Source organism: Triticum aestivum, chromosome 3A (assembly GCF_018294505.1).
Source record: "Triticum aestivum cultivar Chinese Spring chromosome 3A, IWGSC CS RefSeq v2.1, whole genome shotgun sequence".
NCBI lineage: Eukaryota > Viridiplantae > Streptophyta > Magnoliopsida > Poales > Poaceae > Triticum > Triticum aestivum.
In genome coordinates, this window is record NC_057800.1 from 47,084,115 (window position 1) to 47,099,744 (window position 15,630).

The window sequence follows — 15,630 nt, forward strand, 5'->3', positions numbered from 1 at the left end:
GAAGGACGGCAAGGGAGTTGCCGCGCCCGGTAAGCAAGCTGCCGGGAAGAAGCCAAAGAATGGACCCAAGCCCGAGACTGAGTGTTTTTATTGCAAGGGAAGTGGTCACTGGAAGCGGAACTGCCCCAAATACTTAGCGGACAAGAAGGCCGGCAACACTAAAGGTATATGTGATATACATGTAATTGATGTGTACCTTACCAGTACTCGTAGTAGCTCCTGGGTATTTGATACCGGTGCGGTTGCTCACATTTGTAACTCAAAGCAGGAGCTGCGGAATAAGCGGAGACTGGCGAAGGACGAGGTGACGATGCGCGTCGGGAATGGTTCCAAGGTCGATGTGATCGCCGTCGGCACGCTACCTCTACATTTACCTACGGGATTAGTTTTAAACCTCAATAATTGTTATTTAGTGCCAGCTTTGAGCATGAACATTGTATCAGGATCTCGTTTAATTCGAGATGGCTACTCATTTAAATCCGAGAATAATGGTTGTTCTATTTATATGAGAGATATGTTTTATGGTCATGCTCCGATGGTGAATGGTTTATTCTTAATGAATCTCGAGCGTAATGTTACACATATTCATAGTGTGAATACCAAAAGATGTAAGGTTGATAATGATAGTCCCACATACTTGTGGCACTGCCGCCTTGGTCACATAGGTGTCAAACGCATGAAGAAGCTCCATGCAGATGGACTTTTGGAGTCTCTTGATTACGAATCATTTGACACGTGCGAACCATGCCTCATGGGTAAAATGACCAAGACTCCGTTCTCAGGAACAATGGAGCGAGCAACCAACTTATTGGAAATCATACATACTGATGTGTGCGGTCCAATGAGTGTTGAGGCTCGCGGTGGCTATCGTTATGTTCTCACCCTCACTGATGACTTGAGTAGATATGGGTATGTCTACTTAATGAAACACAAGTCTGAGACCTTTGAAAAGTTCAAGGAATTTCAGAGTGAGGTTGAGAATCAACGTGACAGGAAAATCAAGTTCTTGCGATCAGATCGTGGGGGAGAATACTTGAGTCACGAATTTGGCACACACTTAAGAAAATGTGGAATAGTTTCACAACTCACGCCGCCTGGAACACCTCAGCGTAATGGTGTGTCCGAACGTCGTAATCGCACTCTATTGGATATGGTGCGATCTATGATGTCTCTTACCGATCTACCGCTGTCATTTTGGGGCTATGCTTTAGAGACTGCCGCATTCACTTTAAATAGGGCTCCGTCGAAATCCGTTGAGACGACACCGTATGAATTATGGTTTGGGAAGAAACCTAAGCTATCGTTTCTAAAAGTTTGGGGATGCGATGCTTATGTCAAGAAACTTCAACCTGAAAAGCTCGAACCCAAATCGGAAAAATGCGTCTTCATAGGATACCCTAAAGAAACTATTGGGTATACCTTCTACCTCAGATCCGAAGGCAAGATCTTTGTTGCCAAGAATGGGTCCTTTCTAGAGAAAGAGTTTCTCTCGAAAGAAATAAGTGGGAGGAAAGTAGAACTTGATGAAGTATTACCTCTTGAACCGGTAAGTGGCGCAGCTCAAGAAAATGTTCCTGAGGTGCCTGCACCGACTAGAGAGGAAGTTGATGATGATGATCATGAAACTTCAGATCAAGTTGCTACTGAACTTCATAGGTCCACGAGGACACGTTCCGCACCAGAGTGGTACGGCAACCCTGTCTTGGAAATCATGTTGTTAGACAACGGTGAACCTTCGAACTATGAAGAAGCGATGGCGGGCCCGGATTCTGACAAATGGCTGGAAGCCATGAAATCCGAGATAGGATCCATGTATGAAAACGAAGTATGGACTTTGACTGACTTGCCCGATTGATCGGCGAGCCATAGAAAATAAATGGATCTTTAAGAAGAAGACAGACGCGGATGGTAATGTGACCATCTATAAAGCTCGGCTTGTCGCTAAGGGTTATCGACAAGTTCAAGGGCTTGACTACGATGAGACTTTCTCACCCGTAGCGAAGCTGAAGCCCGTCCGAATCATGTTAGCAATTGTCGCATTCTATGATTATGAGATATGGCAAATGGACGTCAAAACGGCATTCCTTAATGGTTTCCTTAAGGAAGAATTGTATATGATGCAGCCGGAAGGTTTTGTCGATCCTAAGAATGTTGACAAGGTGTGCAAGCTCCAACGCTCGATTTATGGGCTGGTGCAAGCATCTCGGAGTTGGAACATTCATTTTGATGAGATGATCAAAGTATTTGGGTTTACGCAGACTTATGGAGAAGCCTGCATTTACAAGAAAGTGAGTGGGAGCTCTGTAGCATTTCTCATATTGTATGTGGATGACATACTGTTGATGGGAAATGATATAGAATTCTTGGAAAGTATAAAGGCCTACTTGAACAAGTGTTTTTCAATGAAGAATCTTGGAGAAGCTGCTTATATATTAGGCATCAAGATCTATAGAGATAGATCGAGACGCCTCATTGGTCTTTCACAGAGTACGTACCTTGACAAGATATTGAAGAAGTTCAAAATGGATCAGTCAAAGAAGGGGTTCTTGCCTGTATTGCAAGGTACGAGATTGAGCACGGCTCAATGCCCGACCACGTCAGAAGATAGAGAAAAGATGAGTGTCGTCCCCTATGCCTCAGTCATAGGGTCTATCATGTATGCTATGCTATGTACCAAACCTGATGTAAACCTTGTCGTAAGTTTGGTAGGAAGGTACCAAAGTAATCCCGGCATGGAACACTGGACAGCGGTCAAGAATATCCTGAAATACCTGAAAAGGACTAAGGATATGTTTCTCGTTTATGGAGGTGTCGAAGAGCTCGTCGTAAAGGGTTACATCGATGCTAGACTCTAAGTCACAAACCGGATACGTGTATATTTTGAATGGTGGGGCAGTAAGCTGGTGAAGTTGCAAGCAAAGCGTTGTGCGGGATCTACATGTGAAGCGGAGTACATGGCAGCCTCGGAGGCAGCACAAGAAGCAGTCTGGGTGAAGGAGTTCATTACCGACCTAGGAGTCATACCCAATGCGTCGGGCCCGATGGCTCTCTTCTGTGACAACACTGGAGCTATTGCCCTTGCCAATGAGCCCAGGTTTCACAGGAAGACCAGGCATATCAAGCGTTGCTTCAACTCCATTCGTGAAAGTGTTCAAAATGGAGACATAGAGATTTGTAAAGTACATACAGATCTGAATGTGGCAGATCTGTTGACTAAACCTCTCCCTAGAGCAAAACATGATCAACACCAGAACTGCATGGGTGTTCGATTCATCACAATGTAACTAGACTATTGACTCTAGTGCAAGTGGGAGACTGTTGGAAATATGCCCTAGAGGCAATAATAAAATGGTTATTATTATATTTCTTTGTTCATGATAATTGTCTATTATTCATGCTATAATTGTGTTATCCGGAAATCGCAATACATGTGTGAATACATAGACCACAACACGTCCCTAGTGAGCCTCTAGTTGATTAGCTCGTTGATGAAAAGATAGTCTTGGTTTCCTGACTATGGACATTGGATGTCATTGATAACGGGATCACATCATTAGGAGAATGATGTGATGGACAAGACCCAATCCTAAGCATAGCTCAAAAGATCGTGTAGTTCGTTTGCTGTAGCTTGTCTGAATGTCAAGTATCATTCCTTAGACCATGAGATTGTGCAACTCCCGGATACCGTAGGAGTGCTTTGGGTGTGCCAAACGTCACAACGTAACTGGGTGACTATAAAGGTACACTACAGGTATCTCCGAAAGTGTCTGTTGGGTTGGCTCGAATCGATACTGGGATTTGTCACTCCGCATGACGGAGAGGTATCTCTGGGCCCACTCAGTAATGCATCATCATAATGAGCTCAATGTGATCAAGTGGTTGATCACGGGATCATGCATTACGGTACGAGTAAAGTGACTTGCTGGTAATGAGATTGAACGAGGTATTGGGATACCGACGATCGAGTCTCGGGTAAGTAACGTACCGATTGACAAAGGGAATTGTATACGGATTGATTGAATCCTCGACATCGTGGTTCATCCGATGAGATCATCGAGGAGCATGTGGGAGCCAACATGGGTATCCAGGTCCCGCTGTTGGTTATTGACCGGAGAGTCGTCTCGGTCATGTCTGCATGTCTCCCGAACCCGTAGGGTCTACACACTTAAGGTTCGGTGACGCTAGGGTTGTTGAGATATTAATATACGGTAACGCGAAAGTTGTTCGGAGTCCAGGATGAGATCCCGGACGTCACGAGGAGTTCCGGAATGGTCCGGAGGTGAAGATTTATATATAGGAAGTCAAGTTTCGGCCATCGGGAAAGTTTCGGGGGTAATCGGTATTGTACCGGGACCACCGGAAGGGTCCCGGGGGTCCACCTATCCCGGAGGGCCCCATGGGATGAAGTGGGTTGGGAACCAGCCCCTAGTGCGCTGGTGTGCCCCCTTGTGTTGGGGAACGTAGTAATTTCAAAAAAATTCCTACGCACACGCAAGATCATGATGATGCATAGCAACGAGAGGGGGAGAGTGTGATCTACGTACCCTTGTAGATCGACAACGCAAGCGTTAACTTGGTTGATGTAGTCGTACGTCTTCACGGCCCGACCGATCAAGCACCGAAACTACAGCACCTCCGAGTTCTAGCACACGTTCAGCTCGATGACGATCCCCGGACTCTGATCCAGCAAAGTGTCGGGGAAGAGTTCGGTCAGCACGACGGCGTGGTGACGATCTTGATGTACTACTGTCACAGGGCTTCGCCTAAGCACCGCTACAATATTATCGAGGACTATGGTGGAAGGGGGCACCGCACACGGCTAAGAATATGATCACGTGGATCAACTTGTGTCTCTAGGGGGTGCCCCTGCCTCCGTATATAAAGGCTCATGGGAGGGGGGCAGGCCAGCCAGGAGAGGCGCGCCAGGAGGAGTCCTACTCCCTCTGGGAGTAGGACTCCCCCCTTTCCAAGTTGGAATAGGATTCACGGAGGGGGGAAAAGAGGAGAGAGAGGAGGAAGGGGGGCCGGCCCCCTCTCCTTGTCCAATTCGGACCAAGGGGGGAGGGGCGTGCGGCCCATCTCTGGCCACCTCTCCTCTCTTCCACTAAGGCCCACTAAGGCCCATATACCTCCCGGGGGGGGGTTCCGGTAACCTCCCGGTACTCCGGTAAAATCCCGATTTCACCCGGAACACTTCCGATATCCAAACATAGGCTTCCAATATATCAATCTTTATGTCTCGACCATTTCGAGACTCCTCGTCATGTCTGTGATCACATCCGGGACTCCGAACAACCTTCGGTACATCAAAATGCATAAACTCATAATATAACTGTCATCGTAACCTTAAGCGTGCGGACCCTACGGGTTCGAGAACAATGTAGACATGACCGAGACACGTCTCCGGTCAATAACCAATATCTCGAAATACACCAACCCAACATGTACCTTTGGAGACACCTGTAGAGATCCTTTATAATCACCCAGTTACGTTGTGACGTTTGGTAGCACACAAAGTGTTCCTCTGGCAAACGGGAGTTGCATAATCTCATAGTCATAGGAACATGTATAAGTCATGAAGAAAGCAATAGCAACATACTAAACGATCGGGTGCTAAGCTAATGGAATGGGTCATGTCAATCAGATCATTCAACTAATGATGTGATCCCATTAATCAAATAACAACTCTTTGTCCATGGTTAGGAAACATAACCATCTTTGATTAACGAGCTAGTCAAGTAGAGGCATACTAGTGACACTCTGTTTGTCTATGTATTCACACATGTATTATGTTTCCGGTTAATACAATTCTAGCATGAATAATAAACTTTTATCATGATATAAGGAAATAAATAATAACTTTATTATTGCCTCTAGGGCATATTTCCTTCAGTCTCCCACTTGCACTAGAGTCAATAATCTAGATTACACAGTAATGATTCTAACACCCATGGAGCCTTGGTGCTGATCATGTTTTGCTCGTGGAAGAGGCTTAGTCAACGGGTCTGCAACATTCAGATCCTTATGTATCTTGCAAATCTCTATGTCTCCCACCTGGACTAGATCCCGGATGGAATTGAAGCGTCTCTTGATGTGCTTGGTTCTCTTGTGAAATCTGGATTCCTTCGCCAAGGCAATTGCACCAGTATTGTCACAAAAGATTTTCATTGGACCCGATGCACTAGGTATGACACCTAGATCGGATATGAACTCCTTCATCCAGACTCCTTCATTTGCTGCTTCCGAAGCAGCTATGTATTCCGCTTCACACGTAGATCCCGCCACGACGCTTTGTTTAGAACTGCACCAACTGACAGCTCCACCGTTTAATGTAAACACGTATCCGGTTTGCGATTTAGAATCGTCCGGATCAGTGTCAAAGCTTGCATCAACGTAACCGTTTACGATGAGCTCTTTGTCACCTCCATATATGAGAAACATATCCTTAGTCCTTTTCAGGTACTTCAGGATGTTCTTGACCGCTGTCCAGTGATCCACTCCTGGATTACTTTGGTACCTCCCTGCTAGACTTATAGCAAGGCACACATCAGGTCTGGTACACAGCATTGCATACATGATAGAGCCTATGGCTGAAGCATAGGGAACATCTTTCATTTTCTCTCTATCTTCTGCAGTGGTCGGGCATTGAGTCTGACTCAACTTCACACCTTGTAACACAGGCAAGAACCCTTTCTTTGCTTGATCCATTTTGAACTTCTTCAAAATCTTGTCAAGGTATGTGCTTTGTGAAAGTCCAATTAAACGTCTTGATCTATCTCTATAGATCTTTATGCCTAATATGTAAGCAGCTTCACCGAGGTCTTTCATTGAAAAACTCTTATTCAAGTATCCCTTTATGCTATCCAGAAATTCTATATCATTTCCGATCAGTAATATGTCATCCACATATAATATCAGAAATGCTACAGAGCTCCCACTCACTTTCTTGTAAATACAGGCTTCTCCAAAAGTCTGTATAAAACCAAATGCTTTGATCACACTATCAAAGCGTTTATTCCAACTCCGAGAGGCTTGCACCAGTCCATAAATGGATCGCTGGAGCTTGCACACTTTGTTAGCTCCCTTTGGATCGACAAAACCTTCGGTTGCATCATATACAACTCTTCTTCCAGAAATCCATTCAGGAATGCAGTTTTGACATCCATCTGCCAAATTTCATAATCATAAAATGCGGCAATTGCTAACATGATTCGGACAGACTTAAGCATCGCTACGGGTGAGAAGGTCTCATCGTAGTCAACCCCTTGAACTTGCCGAAACCCTTTTGCGACAAGTCGAGCTTTGTAGACAGTAATATTACCGTCGGCGTCAGTCTTCTTCTTGAAGATCCATTTATTCTCAATTGCTTGCCGATCATTGGGCAAGTCAACCAAAGTCCACACTTTGTTCTCATACATGGATCCCATCTCAGATTTCATGGCTTCAAGCCATTTTGCGGAATCTGGGCTCACCATCGCTTCTTCATAGTTCGTAGGTTCATCATGATCTAGTAGCATGACTTCCAGAACTGGATTACCGTACCACTCTGGCGCGGATCTCACTCTGGTTGATCTACGAGGTTCAGTAGTATCTTGTTCTGAAGTTTCATGATCATTATCATTGGCTTCCTCACTAATTGGTGTAGGTGTCACAGAAACAGTTTTTTGTGATGCACTACTTTCCAATAAGGGAGCAGGTACAGTTACCTCGTCAAGTTCTACTTTCCTCCCACTCACTTCTTTCGAGAGAAACTCCTTCTCTAGAAAGTTTCCGAACTTAGCAACAAAAGTCTTGCCTTCGGATCTGTGATAGAAGGTGTATCCAATAGTCTCCTTTGGATATCCTATGAAGACACATTTCTCCGATTTGGGTTCGAGCTTATCAGGTTGAAGCTTTTTCACATAAGCATCGCAGCCCCAAACTTTCAGAAACGACAACTTTGGTTTCTTGCCAAACCATAGTTCATAAGGCGTCGTCTCAACGGATTTTGATGGTGCCCTATTTAACGTGAATGCGGCCGTCTCCAAAGCATAACCCCAAAACGACAGCGGTAAATCAGTAAGAGACATCATAGATCGCACCATATCTAGTAAAGTACGATTACGACGTTCGGACACACCATTACGCTGTGGTGTTCCGGGTGGCGTGAGTTGCGAAACTATTCCGCATTGTTTCAAATGTACACCAAACTCGTAACTCAAATATTCTCCTCCACGATCAGATCGTAGAAACTTTATTTTCTTGTTACGATGATTTTCAACTTCACTCTGAAATTCTTTGAACTTTTCAAACGTTTCAGACTTATGTTTCATTAAGTAGATATACCCATATCTGCTTAAGTCATCTGTGAAGGTGAGAAAATAACGATATCCGCCACGAGCCTCAATATTCATCGGACCACATACATCTGTATGTATGATTTCCAACAAATCTGTTGCTCTCTCCATAGTACCGGAGAACGGCGTTTTAGTCATCTTGCCCATGAGGCACGGTTCGCAAGTACCAAGTGATTCATAATCAAGTGGTTCCAAAAGTCCATCAGTATGGAGTTTCTTCATGCGCTTTACACCGATATGACCTAAACGGCAGTGCCACAAATAAGTTGCACTATCATTATCAACTCTGCATCTTTTGGCTTCAACATTATGAATATGTGTGTTACTACTATCGAGATTCAATAAGAATAGACCACTCTTCAAGGGTGCATGACCATAAAAGATATTACTCATATAAATAGAACAACCATTATTCTCTGATTTAAATGAATAACCGTCTCGCATCAAACAAGATCCAGATATAATGTTCATGCTTAACGCTGGCACCAAATAACAATTATTTAGGTCTAATATTAATCCCGAAGGTAGATGTAGAGGTAGCGTGCCGACCGCGATCACATCGACTTTGGAACCGTTTCCCACGCGCATCGTCACCTCGTCCTTAGCCAATCTTCGCTTAATTCGTAGTCCCTGTTTCGAGTTGCAAATATTAGCAACAGAACCAGTATCAAATACCCAGGTGCTACTGCGAGCATTAGTAAGGTACACATCAATAACATGTATATCACATATACCTTTGTTCACCTTGCCATCCTTCTTATCCGCCAAATACTTGGGGCAGTTCCGCTTCCAGTGACCAGTCTGCTTGCAGTAGAAGCACTCAGTTTCAGGCTTAGGTCCAGACTTGGGTTTCTTCTCTTGAGCAGCATCTTGCTTGATGTTCTTCTTGAAGTTCCCCTTCTTCTTCCCTTTGCCCTTTTCTTGAAACTAGTGGTCTTGTTGACCATCAACACTTGATGCTCCTTTTTGATTTCTACCTCCGCAGCTTTCAGCATTGCGAAGAGCTCGGGAATAGTCTTATTCATCCCTTGCATATTATAGTTCATCACGAAGCTCTTGTAGCTTGGTGGCAGTGATTGGAGAATTCTGTCAATGACGCAATCATCTGGAAGATTAACTCCCATTTGAATCAAGTGATTATTATACCCAGACATTTTTAGTATATGCTCACTGACAGAACTGTTCTCCTCCATCTTGCAGCTATAGAACTTATTGGAGACTTCATATCTCTCAATCCGGGCATTTGCTTGAAATATTAACTTCAACTCCTGGAACATCTCATATGCTCCATGACGTTCAAAACGTCGTTGAAGTCCCGGTTCTAAGCCGTAAAGCATGGCACACTGAACTATCGAGTAGTCATCAGCTTTGCTCTGCCAGACGTTCACAACATCTGGTGTTGCTCCAGCAGCAGGCCTGGCACCCAGCGGTGCTTCCAGGACGTAATTCTTCTGTGCAGCAATGAGGATAATCCTCAAGTTACGGACCCAGTCCGTGTAATTGCTACCATCATCTTTCAACTTTGCTTTCTCAAGGAACGCATTAAAATTCAACGGAACAACAGCACGGGCCATTTATCTACAATCATACATAAACAAGCAAGATACTATCAGGTACTAAGTTCATGATAAATTTAGGTTCAATTAATCATATTACTTAAAGAACTCCCACTTAGATAGACATCCCTCTAATCCTCTAAGTGATTACGTGATCCAAATCAACTAAACCATGTCCGATCATCACGTGAGATGGAGTAGTTTCATTGGTGAACATCACTATGTTGATCATATCTACTATATGATTCACGCTCGACCTTTCGGTCTCCGTGTTCCGAGGCCATATCTGTATATGCTTGGCTCGTCAAGTATAACCTGAGTATTCCGCGTGTGCAACTGTTTTGCACCCGTTGTATTTGAACGTAGAGCCTATCACACCCGATCATCACGTGGTGTCTCAGCACGAAGAACTTTCGCAACGGTGCATACTCAGGGAGAACACTTCTTGATAATTTAGTGAGAGATCATCTTATAATGCTACCGTCAATCAAAGCAAGATAAGATGCATAAAAGATAAACATCACATGCAATCAATATAAGTGATATGATATGGCCATCATCATCTTGTGCTTGTGATCTCCATCTCCGAAGCACCGTCATGATCACCATCGTCACCGGCGCGACACCTTGATCTCCATCGTAGCATCGTTGTCGTCTCGCCAATCTTATGCTTCCACGACTATCGCTACCGCTTAGTGATAAAGTAAAGCATTACAGCGCGATTGCATTGCATACAATAAAGCGACAACCATATGGCTCCTGCCAGTTGCCGATAACTCGGTTACAAAACATGATCATCTCATACAATAAAATTTAGCATCATGTCTTGACCATATCACATCACAACATGCCCTGCAAAAACAAGTTAGACGTCCTCTACTTTGTTGTTGCATGTTTTACGTGGCTGCTACGGGCTTAAGCAAGAACCAATCTTACCTACGCATCAAAACCACAACGATAGTTTGTCAAGTTGGTGCTGTTTTAACCTTCACAAGGACCGAGCGTAGCCACACTCGGTTCAACTAAAGTTGGAGAAACTGTCACCCGCAAGCCACCTATGTGCAAAGTACGTCGGGAGAACCGGTCTCGCGTAAGCGTACGCGTAATGTCGGTCCGGGCCGCTTCGTCCAACAATACCGCCGAACCAAAGTATGACATGCTGGTAAGCAGTATGACTTATATCGCCCACAACTCACTTGTGTTCTACTCGTGCATATAACATCAACATATAAAACCTAGGCTCTGATACCACTGTTGGGGAACGTAGTAATTTCAAAAAAAATTCCTACGCACACGCAAGATCATGATGATGCATAGCAACGAGAGGGGGAGAGTGTGATCTACGTACCCTTGTAGATCGACAACGCAAGCGTTAACTTGGTTGATGTAGTCGTACGTCTTCACAGCCCGACCGATCAAGCACCGAAACTACGACACCTCCGAGTTCTAGCACACGTTCAGCTCGATGACGATCCCCGGACTTTGATCCAGCAAAGTGTCGGGGAAGAGTTCGGTCAGCACGACGGCGTGGTGACGATCTTGATGTACTACTGTCGCAGGGCTTCGCCTAAGCACCGCTACAATATTATCGAGGACTATGGTGGAAGGGGGCACCGCACACGGCTAAGAATATGATCACGTGGATCAACTTGTGTCTCTAGGGGGTGCCCCTGCCTCCGTATATAAAGGCTCAAGGGAGGGGGGGCGGCCGGCCAGGAGAGGCACGCCAGGAGGAGTCCTACTCCCTCTGGGAGTAGGACTCCCCCCCCCTTTCCTAGTTGGAATAGGATTCGCGGAGGGGGGAAAAGAGGAGAGAGAGGAGGAAGGGGGGCCGGCCCCCTCTCCTTGTCCAATTCGGACCAAGGGGGGAGGGGCGCGCGGCCCATCTCTGGCCACCTCTCCTCTCTTCCACTAAGGCCCACTAAGACCCATATACCTCCCGGGGGGTTCCGGTAACCTCCCGGTACTCCGGTAAAATCCCGATTTCACCCGGAACACTTCCGATATCCAAACATAGGCTTCCAATATATCAATCTTTATGTCTCGACCATTTCGAGACTCCTCGTCATGTCCGTGATCACATCCGGGACTCCGAACAACCTTCGGTACATCAAAATGCATAAACTCATAATATAACTGTCATCGTAACCTTAAGCGTGCGGACCCTACGGGTTCGAGAACAATGTAGACATGACCGAGACACGTCTCCGGTCAATAACCAATAGCGGAACCTGGATGCTCATATTGGCTCCTACATATTCTACGAAGATCTTTTATCGGTCAGACCGCATAACAACATACGTTGTTCCCTTTGTCATCGGTATGTTACTTGCCCGAGATTCGATCGTCGGTATCCTATACCTAGTTCAATCTCGTTACCGGCAAGTCTCTTTACTCGTTCTGTAATACATCATCCCGCAACTAACTCATTAGTTGCAATGCTTGCAAGGCTTAAGTGATGTGCATTACCGAGAGGGCCCAGAGATACCTCTCCGACAATCGGAGTGACAAATCCTAATCTCGAAATACGCCAACCCAACATGTACCTTTGGAGACACCTGTAGAGCTCCTTTATAATCACCCAGTTACGTTGTGACGTTTGGTAGCACACAAAGTGTTCCTCTGGCAAACGGGAGTTGCATAATCTCATAGTCATAGGAACATGTATAAGTCATGAAGAAAGCAATAGCAACATACTAAACGATCGGGTGCTAAGCTAATGGAATGGGTCATGTCAATCAGATCATTCAACTAATGATGTGATCCCGTTAATCAAATAACAACTCTTTGTCCATGGTTAGGAAACATAACCATCTTTGATTAACGAGCTAGTCAAGTAGAGGCATACTAGTGACACTCTGTTTGTCTATGTATTCACACATGTATTATGTTTCCGGTTAATACAATTCTAGCATGAATAATAAACTTTTATCATGATATAAGGAAATAAATAATAACTTTATTATTGCCTCTAGGGAATATTTCCTTCACCTTGGGCCTCCCCCTGCGCCTAGGGTTGGAAACCCTAGGGGTGGGGGGCACCACCCTTGCCTTGGGGGGCAAGCTACCCCCTTGGTCGCCGCCCCCCTAGGAGATTGGATCTCCTAGGGCCCCCCCCCCTAGGGACCCTATATATAGTGGGGGAAGGGAGGGCAGCCGCACCCCAAGCCCCTGGCCTCTCCCTCTCCCTCCCGTGACACTCCTATGTCTCCCTGCGCTTGGTGAAGCCCTGCTGAGATCACCGTTGCTTCCACCACCACGCCGTCGTGCTGCTGGATCTTCATCAACCTCTCCTTCCCCCTTGCTGGATCAAGTTGGAGGAGACGTCTTCCCAACCGTACGTGTGTTGAACGCGGAGGTGTCGTCCGTTCGACACTTGGTCATTGGTGATTTGGATCACGATGAGTACGACTCCATCAACCCCGTTCTCTTGAACGCTTCCGCGCGCGATCTACAAGGGTATGTAGATGCACTCCTCTCTCCCTCGTTGCTAGATGACTCCATAGATTGATCTTGGTGATGCGTAGAAAATTTTAAAATTCTGCTACGTTCCCCAACAGCTGGAACCAAAGGTGTGATTTTGCGGCGGCGACGGGGAAGTCTTGATTTGTTGTAACCGGCAACCCGCAAAGCTTCCACCGGCAAGCTATTTTGCTACAACGGTGTTGCGAGAGGAAGACGGTGCCCCTACAACGGCTGTCCGTTTTTTGCTATAACCGGCTACATGCGATGCTGGAACCTGCGACGAGTTGAGCTGCATCCATGGTGCAAAATGCTACGACCATCATCTGTTTTTGCTGGGACCATAGAGAGCGGGGGTGCGAGGGACTGGCGTCATGAGGACAGCCACCGACGGTACTTCGAGATCGGCGAGCTCGACGCAGGGTCCGCGGGAGGAGCTCAGTGCGGGGAGGGGCGTAGAGTTGATCCCGTGCGAGAGGAAGGAAAGATGTGGCGAAGGTCGAAAATTGGGACGGCCGGCTAGCGCCTAGCACTACCCAAAAGAAAGTTCCTCTTTGGCTTGTTCTTCTTCTTTTCTTACCCCTTCGACCACAAACATGCGGCCTGAGGTTGGAGCTCGACCACGCCCGGCCCTGGGAGCTCCTATGTAGCGCTGCAGGCGCCCGTTAACGATCCGGCGCCTGCAGCGCTGCTAGCATGGGCCTGCCCACTAGCGTGTTGCCCTAGTTTGTTTTTTGTTTTTTACAAAAATAAAATTATGAAATAAAAAAGGTTTACAAATTTAAAGAAAAAAGGTTCACCCATTTGAAAAAAAGTTCATATCTTTAAAAAAGGTTCATCAATTTTGAAAAAAGTTCATCAATTTGAAAAAGTTCATCAAATTTAGCAAAAGTTCATTAATTTTAAAAAAAGTTCATTATATTTGCAAAATTTCATATAAATTCAAAAAAAGTTCATGTATTTTTAGAAAAAATTCATTGAACTGAAAATAAGTTCATAAATCTAAATAAAGTTCATACATTTTCAAAAAAATATGTTCATCAAATTTCAAAAAAGTTCATTGATATTCAAAAAAGTTCGCCAATCTGAAAAAAAACTGTTGAAATTTTTAAAAAGTTCATCGATATTCAAAAATTTCATAGAATTTTCACAAACGAAAATGTCAACCGGCGCCTAGATGGGCCGGCCCATTTACGGACGCTGCAGGCGCTAGTTAACAAAAACGCACGTTAACTGGCGCCTGTGGCGCCAAATAGGAGATGCCCCCGGCCCTGGCGACTCCAGGCTGGCTCTGAGGCAGGCGCAGTGGCCGAGCCAGTTTTAGAGGAATGGGTGTACATAAGGGCATCTCCAGCCGCACACCCAGGAAGGCCTTCCCAGGCGATTTTTTCGCGCCGGCGCCAAAAAACGGCCCAGTCGTGCCCCAGGAGTCCGATTTTCGCCGGCCTGGGCCGAAAACAGCGCCGGCGGACCCAGGCCGAACCCGGTGCGCTGGGGGGTGCCCGGGGGCGCCGGGGCGAGCTGTTTTGGCGCGAAAAGCCGTGGGCCAGCCGCGTCAGCGACACGGCGCCTCGTCTTCCCCCAACGGCCTCGGTTCCCATGGGGAATCAATGGCAAGGCTGCCGCTGGTCAGCCTTACCATTGATTCCTCACGGGCGACGCGTCTCGGAATGGCGCGCCGACGCCTCCCCTCCCTCGCGCGCATACACACGGCGCGGAGCGGCTATAAAAGCCGGCGGTTCTCGCCGGTGCCCACACCAGACTCGCCCCTCGTCGCCGCCCAGCCCCTCTCTCCCCGTCTCCGTCTTCCTCTCCCGAGCGTCACCGACAGCCCCTCTCTCTCTCCCTCTCTACCACCGCCGAGCCCGTCGCCATGGCAGAGCGCTTCCCCGGAGACGAAGCGGCGGCGAACGGCTTCGGCCGGCGTTCGCTCCGCGAACAGGAGTCCTGGCTCCTGTTCCAGGCGAACATCCCGGCGCCGCCGGACATGCGCGCCGGGCCGACGGGGTGGCGGCTCAGCGACAGGGGAGTGCCTGTTCCCCTGTTACCCGACGCCGTGGCGAAGCCCACGTACTTCGCCGAGGAGGTCGAGGTCGCGCGCACCTCCCTGACCGACGACGAGCGCTCCCTCCCCCATTACGCCGCCGGCAATCACGCGACATGGGCGGCGTACTTCCAGCGTCGCCAGCAGCAGCGCCTGGCCTCCACCAACGACGCGCCGGTGGTCGGCGGCGTGAAGAACCGCGTGGGGCGCCACCTGTGGTGGGGCGTCCCGG